At 40.5% G+C, this 8,190-nt stretch overlaps 1 non-coding gene across 1 annotated transcript; it reads right to left on the reverse strand.

Moving 5' to 3' along the window:
- Nucleotides 1-7,787: 7,787 nt before the first annotated feature.
- Trnat-ugu (transfer RNA threonine (anticodon UGU)) lies at nt 7,788-7,862 on the reverse strand. The gene has a single exon. It is a non-coding gene; the product is annotated as a tRNA-Thr (tRNA).
- Between the last annotated feature and the right edge of the window lie 328 nt (nt 7,863-8,190).

Below are 8,190 nucleotides of genomic sequence, written 5' to 3' on the forward strand. Positions count from 1 at the left end.
ATCAAAAATACACAAGATAGTAGTACAGTATCAATAAGAGGTATCTTAAACTTGCTGCAGCAGTTAGAGAAAGAGTGAAATAAATTTTTGTGTACATAACTAGAAAATCACTTTTTGTTGAGACTTTAATGCCATGTTTTCATCAGATGTGCTAATTGAGGATGCACAGAGTTTTTTAAATGCAGCTTTGGACTGCTTCCCACAGCTAAGGACTGATGGGCTTAAGCCAAAAACTTTTGGCTGTGATGGTGTTTCTACCACAAAATTAAAATCTTGTGCAGATGTGATAGGACTAACTTTGAACTATCTTTACAATCTGTCAACAGCCCAGGGCATAATTCCTGACAGATTTAAATAAGCTGTAATAATATCCATCTTTGAAACTGGAGACAAGGAAGCCATCTCGGTTTACAGACTTTCACTCCATCCAGTCTTTTCAAAAGTTTTTGAGAAAGTAGCCTATGAAAGATTTCTGACTCATTTATACGAGCAGGATTTTTTAACTGCCTTTCAGTTTGGCTCTCATACTGCATTCTCCCCTAAAAGCGTTGGCAGAGCTAAACAAGAAAAATGATTCTCTTTGTATATTCTTTGACTCTGAGAAAACCTGTTATTCTATGGACTCCTAAATTCTCCGTGGTAAAATAAAATGTTATGGAATTCATAATATCCCTCTTACATGGATATAGTTTTCAATTTACAACTGAAAGCAAAAGATCACATTCACAGACATAGAAATAAATCTAACTCCAGAATGAGGGAATATAACAGAAGGGGTCCCATTAGGCTGCAGTTTCAGCTGAATAGTGATTTTTCTAATCATAATACATGACACAAAAATAATTTTCATATAGACTTTACTTCCTTTTCTAGGACTAAGCATGGATCTGCATACCCTGGTGAAAAGATCCCAAGAAACTCCCATCCAACATAAAGGACGAAATTGAGAATTACTTCCAATTGAAAAGAACCACTCCTTCTATGAATTATCTGGTTATCTACATTCATAGATTGAAAATCCTTGGTATCTGCATTGCTAGTAGCAAAAACTGCTTGATAATTACTATTATGTTATAAACAGGCCTCTGTTGTTACAAGTGTAGGTAACTGTTTTCTTTGAAAAATACCAGAATGTACATGTAAATATTAAGCTAATAGTAGCCATCCAGTACAACTGAGAATGCAGTGGCTTACCTGTTAATTTACCAAGTCACATATAGTTGACATAAGCAGAAATAGTGTCAAGCAGTAGAATGACAGTTCATTGGTTATGCAGAGTACATATTAAGTTTCTATTAATTGCTTTGACTTGTTCCATAGATTTGGAGGTTCTTCTTCTTGATAAGAAGTGTGGAACATGTAGAGCTACAGAGCATGAATGAGCCAACCATTAATCATGTCATAATTTTGTCTGCAGCAAAACCAGTGGAGAGACTGAAATAATGCTATGTAGAATCATTAAAAAAAATCAGCATCAGATCACCAGTATCTGTGACTGTCCAATGTCTTTCAGTTAACTGTTGCCGGTGAACAACACACATTGAATCTTGTTGAATAATTGCCAAGACAATGAAATGGAAATGGCCTATAGTTACTACTCACCCTTGTATCGGTCTTCACACTCTGCAAGCATTTTCCTTTGAAATTCTTGTAGAATTTTCAATGAAAGCACTTTCAAGTGTTGCTTTGCCTCCTGGGCTATGATTGGCTTATGATGACGCACTGCTAGTCTTGTGCTGAGATCTTGTAGTAGAACTCGTCGTAGCTTCTGCTGTTTTTGTTTCTCCTCTGCTTCCTAAGAATTGCATTACATTACTTTTAAGTTACACATGGTCTCTGAACTCCGCTTCATAAATGAATTAACTGCTAAGCTGCAGGAAAATAAACATTGTTTGTGTAACAATAATATAGAAGCTTCTATGTTATTGTATCTTTAATACAAATTATAAACACAAAACAAGGCTTGGTGTAATTACTCAGTACAATAAGCACTTAAATATGACATAAAGAATAGTTGTTGCTGAATATTAGTGAAAGAAGCTAATATTATATATGTTTGATAATGATCAGAGAAAAATTCTGTATAAGACAATTCACTCACTCATTTACAGCATTTATTTGATTTTAGCCTTGTTTGTAGGGGAAAACAAGACTCAAAGTGCCTTAGGAAAACAATTAAGAAAAGGTTATATTTTCCATCTACACTGTATACTTCATAAATTTCTTCCTGTAATTTGTCTCTGAACACCAGTACTGAGTTTTTATTTTTGAGGCTCTAAAATAATACCCTTCTTCTACGATCTTAACCTAACTGATAAGCATATTTTATTATTAACTCATGGTCATCGTGAGATAGACTACTTACATGTAAGCTTGCTGGTTCTAAAAACAAATTTTTGATGGTTTTTGCATAACGTCCTTCAATCCTTATCGGCAACTTTATCATAGCAAATAATCCAATGGTGAACATCAAAAGCTTACGTTGTCCTTAGTCAGTGCTATCTGACAGAAAATCTTTACAGATAGCTGATGGATTGAGAACTATAAGCCTTCAAAACACAGATACAAAGTTTTTTAAAAAATAATTGTTCATGAAAAACAAATTTGTAGAAAGACCACCAGTCTCTTAGGTCTGTCTTAATTTTTAACCAAGTTTCAACATCCTATATTTCCTACAAAAAAATAATGTACCCACTTTATGTTATGAAATATTAATTAATATTTAGGTTTATATTACATTATTAATGTTTTTTTACAAAATTTCAATATATAGGCTAGTGACATAATGACTTTTGACAGCTGTTAAGATTGTAATTAATGTGAAACTAGAATCAGAACACAAAGAACAAACACTAACAGCATGACACACACAGTTATGATCTATACTGGCACCTCAGGGTCCTTGTTAACATGATTTTCGTCAAGCAGAGTCTGTGGCTAGAGGTTCAAATAAAACTGCCGATATATCACCAATCACAAAGTACTACTATTATGTACATTATGTACATTACATTCCAAACCCCAGATAATGATTGAGCGGCACAGATCAACAAAATTATGCTTTGTGCTTTGGGTCCAAAAGGAAATCAATATCCCAGAAATCAGTGAGGCAGCTTTTCATGTATGTTCATATATACAGTGTATGCCAACAGATATAGATAAAGTTGGCTCACCATAAGATCAGTAGATGTCAGAAGCATGTGCACATGCTAAAATCTCAAAATTGGTGAGTCTGTGCTTTAAGCCCTTACGCTTCCCATTGCCTCAGTTATTTATTCTCTTGTTAAGTTCATATAACTTTATTAAAACTGGTTCTAATTTCTTTCTGAAGTTTGGGATATTTCCTGCTGGCAGCCTGTAAATTGTGAGTGCTAATAGCTTAGTGTTTCATGCTCCAGTGTTGCGGCACTGCATTGAAAGAGCTGTTCATCACAATATTCATTAAGCCACATGGCCTGGGACATGACTCGAAGTTTTATATAAATAGAGTGTAATGAAATGATACTAACTTCCAGAGATTGTAGAGAGTGTCTTGAGGGACAAATTGAGGATAGGAAACCCAGTCCAGAAAAATCATCCTACAGCAATAACGAGTGTTGAAGTTGAAGTTAAAGGTGCCTGCTACGAGGCAACCCCTTTGGTAGCTAACAAGAGTTCATATACTGATGGACCACAAGAAGATCTCACAACGGGCTTAACACCATTTGTGGCATTAAATGGTGTCAAACATGTCAGTGCTTATCACAGTAATACTGTAGAGCATATAAATTCATTTTTCTATCAAAGAGTTGGCTTAACAGTAGATGTTCGCCCTTACAGCTTTGACATTTGCAGAATTGTTGGATGATGTTTCCAGACACGGATTCCTGTCCTTAATTTTGTTCCTCAGCATCCCCTCTGCAATCCCCTGAAATTTTTTGGTACCATTTTGTTAAACCTTGTATAGCCACAACCTGTTTCCTCTTACTGATTCTACTCAAGTATGGTATTAGCTTGTAACTGTCTGCATCTGTCCATTTTCAGTGATTGCTATATGATATTCTGATAAGCACAATCATCTGTTGACACTCCATCTTTCCTTTCCGTGGCAAATAACAGGAATCTCTGGCTGTCTGTAGGGAGGAAATGAATTCTTATAACTTTTTATACTGTTGCAAAAGGAAGTGTATAAAGCAAAACATACACTCCTGGAAATTGAAATAAGAACACCGTGAATTCATTGTCCCAGGAAGGGGAAACTTTATTGACACATTCCTGGGGTCAGATACATCACATGATCACACTGACAGAACCACAGGCACATAGACACAGGCAACAGAGCATGCACAATGTCGGCACTAGTACAGTGTATATCCACCTTTCGCAGCAATGCAGGCTGCTATTCTCCCATGGAGACGATCGTAGAGATGCTGGATGTAGTCCTGTGGAACGGCTTGCCATGCCATTTCCACCTGGCGCCTCAGTTGGACCAGCGTTCGTGCTGGACGTGCAGACCGCGTGAGACGACGCTTCATCCAGTCCCAAACATGCTCAATGGGGGACAGATCCAGAGATCTTGCTGGCCAGGGTAGTTGACTTACACCTTCTAGAGCACGTTGGGTGGCACGGGATACATGCGGACGTGCATTGTCCTGTTGGAACAGCAAGTTCCCTTGCCGGTCTAGGAATGGTGGAACGATGGGTTCGATGACGGTTTGGATGTACCGTGCACTATTCAGTGTCCCCTCGACGATCACCAGTGGTGTACGGCCAGTGTAGGAGATCGCTCCCCACACCATGATGCCGGGTGTTGGCCCTGTGTGCCTCGGTCGTATGCAGTCCTGATTGTGGTGCTCACCTGCACGGTGCCAAACACGCATACGACCATCATTGGCACCAAGGCAGAAGCGACTCTCATCGCTGAAGACGACACGTCTCCATTCGTCCCTCCATTCACGCCTGTTGCGACACCACTGGAGGCGGGCTGCACGATGTTGGGGCGTGAGCGAAAGACGGCCTAACGGTGTGCGGGACTGTAGCCCAGCTTCATGGAGACGGTTGCGAATGGTCCTCGCCGATACCCCAGGAGCAACAGTGTCCCTAATTTGCTGGGAAGTGGCGGTGCGGTCCCCTACGGCACTGCGTAGGATCCTACGGTCTTGGCGTGCATCCGTGCGTCGCTGCGGTCCGGTCCCAGGTCGACGGGCACGTGCACCTTCCGCCGACCACTGGCGACAACATCGATGTACTGTGGAGACCTCACGCCCCACGTGTTGAGCAATTCGGCGGTACGTCCACCCGGCCTCGCGCATGCCCACTATACGCCCTCGCTCAAAGTCCGTCAACTGCACATACAGTTCACGTCCACGCTGTCACGGCATGCTACCAGTGTTAAAGACTGCGATGGAGCTCCGTATGCCACGGCAAACTGGCTGACACTGACGGCGGCGGTGCACAAATGCTGCGCAGCTAGCGCCATTCGATGGCCAACACCGCGGTTCCTGGTGTGTCCGCTGTGCCATGCGTGTGATCATTGCTTGTACAGCCCTCTCGCAGTGTCCGGAGCAAGAATGGTGGGTCTGACACACCTGTGTCAATGTGTTCTTTTTTCCATTTCCAGGAGTGTATTTATACTTACTGGATTATATACAAACCTTCATTTATTTATTTACATTTTCTTTGTGTGGAGCCATCATAATTATGGCTTTTTCAAACGTCAGACTTAATACTATGGTTATATTTACACTTACAAGATACACTATATTCTGTAGCTGTTGCTTCTTATGTCTATTTTTTTACATTTATCGCATTACAACTGATATGCTAATACCTCATGTTACAATCACTATCTTAAAATTCGTTGAGAGAATATAAACATTTTTTTATGAGAAAAGATTTTAATTTTGTTTTAAAGAAATTTCCCGCGTACATTCTTAGAGCGTTTGGTAGCTTGTTTACCAGATCAAACCACCGATATATGGACTTCTATCAGTTATTTTTAACATTGTTCTCTTACGGAAATAGTTACACTTCGTTCTAGTGTTGTGGTCACATACGTCACTGCCTTTGATAGCTTCTGTTGGTTGACTTATAAGAAATACAACTATTTTGAAGATGTACAGAGAATATATTGTCAGATATTTGTGCTGCACAAACACTTCATGACATGAATCTCTATGTCCCATCCAATGTATATGTCCTATTGCTCTTTTCTGTAGTAGTAGTAGTAGTATTCTTTTTAAATGTACATCAGCTGCACAGCCCCATAGTTCAATTCCGTAATTGAGAAAGGGGTAAAGTGGTCCATAATACACTAATTTCAGTGCTTGGCTAGGAACTATCTTTGCTAGCTGGCTGAGGAGATATATGGCACTACTGACTTTACCACATACATAATTAATGTGGTATGTCCACCGCAAGTTTTCATCAACATACACACCCAGTAATTTACAGTTACCATTTTCTGTTGCAGAGATATTACATACGCTATTCTTATTGTTGTGGTGAGAACTTCCTGTTTTAAATGTCAGTAGTTGAGATTTGGTGACATTCACCTTGAGTCCCTGATCATTGACGTATTTTGTTACTTCTGTTACACCACTAGTAGCAAGAGATTCTAGTTGACCCTAAATATGGAAAAGTGTGAGGTCATCCACATGAGTGCTAAATGGAATTCATTAAACTTTGGTTACACAATAAATCAGTCTAATCTAAAAGCCATAAATTCAACTAAATACCTAGGCATTACAATTAAGAACAACTTAAATCGGATGGAACACATAGAAAATGTTGTGGGGAAGGCTAATCAAAAGTCTGCATTTTATTGGGAGGACACTTAGAAAATGTAACAGATCTACTAAGGAGACTGACAACATTACGCTTGTCCGTCCTCTTTTAGAATACTGCTGTGCGGTATGGGATCCTTACCAGATAGGACTGATGGAGTACATCAAAAAAGTTCAAAGGAGAGCAGCACTTTTTGTATTATCACGAAATATGGGAGAGAGTGTCACAGAAATGATACAGGATTTGGGCTGGACATCATTAAAAGAAAGGCATATTTCGTTGCGACAGAATCTTCTCACGAAATTCCAATCACCAACTTTCTTCTCCGAATGCAAAAATATTTTGTTGTCACCGACCTTCATAGGGAGAAATGATCACCACAGTAATATAAGGACCGAGCGAGGTGGCGCAGTGGTTAGCACACTGGACTCGCATTCGGGAGGATGACGGTTCAATCCCGTCTCCGGCCATCCTGATTTAGGTTTTCCGTGATTTCCCTAAATCGCTTCAGGCAATTGCCGGGATGGTTCCTTTGAAAGGGCACAGCCGGTTTCCTTCCACATCCTTCCCTCACCCGAGCTTGCGCTCCGTCTCTAATGACCTCGTTGTCGACGGGACGTTAAACACTAATCTCCTCCTCTCCTCTCAGTAAAATAAGGTCCATAGATGTCCACAGACATGAGGTCTAGGTTAGAATTAGGCGGTATGTTTTGCATTTGTCCTCTACTTGTTTGGTTACTTACCTTCACTCTTTGACATCTCCCACAGCTGGTATTCTTTTCCTTACCTTCCTTCCTATGTTATAAAAATAGATGTTTTCCTGGATCTTTTGCTGGTTCCTCCACAATGACCAAAACTCTCATGTTTATAAGTAATTGAAGTATCAATGCATGTTCCAGCCATCATAGTTTCCAATCATCTGAGTCAATCTTATGTCTCCTGAATACGAAATGATAATTAAATGGACACCCTAGCTGCAAACAGGCGTTGATGTACTTCATTGGGGACATGTTGAAAATGTGTGCCCCAACCGGGACTCGAACCCGGGATCTCCTGCTTACATGGCAGATGCTCTATCCATCTGAGCCACCGCGGGCACAGAGGATAGTGTGTCTGCAGTGATTTATCCCTTGCACGCTCCCCGTGAGATCCACATTCCCAACATGTATGATGGGCAAACATCTATTAGGCGCACTACAAATGTAGTGGTGTGGACATGTTGGGAATTTGGATCTCACGGGGAGCGTGCAAGGGATAAGTCCCTGCAGATGCACTATCCTCTGTGCCCACGGTGGCTCAGATGGGTAGAGCGTCTGCCATGTGAGCTGGAGATCCCGGGTTCGAGTCCCAGTCAGGGCACACATTTTCAACATGTCCCCAATGAAGTACATCAATGCCTGTTTGCAGCTAGGGTGTCCATTTAAT

This window comes from Schistocerca cancellata, chromosome 3 (assembly GCF_023864275.1).
Source record: "Schistocerca cancellata isolate TAMUIC-IGC-003103 chromosome 3, iqSchCanc2.1, whole genome shotgun sequence".
NCBI lineage: Eukaryota > Metazoa > Arthropoda > Insecta > Orthoptera > Acrididae > Schistocerca > Schistocerca cancellata.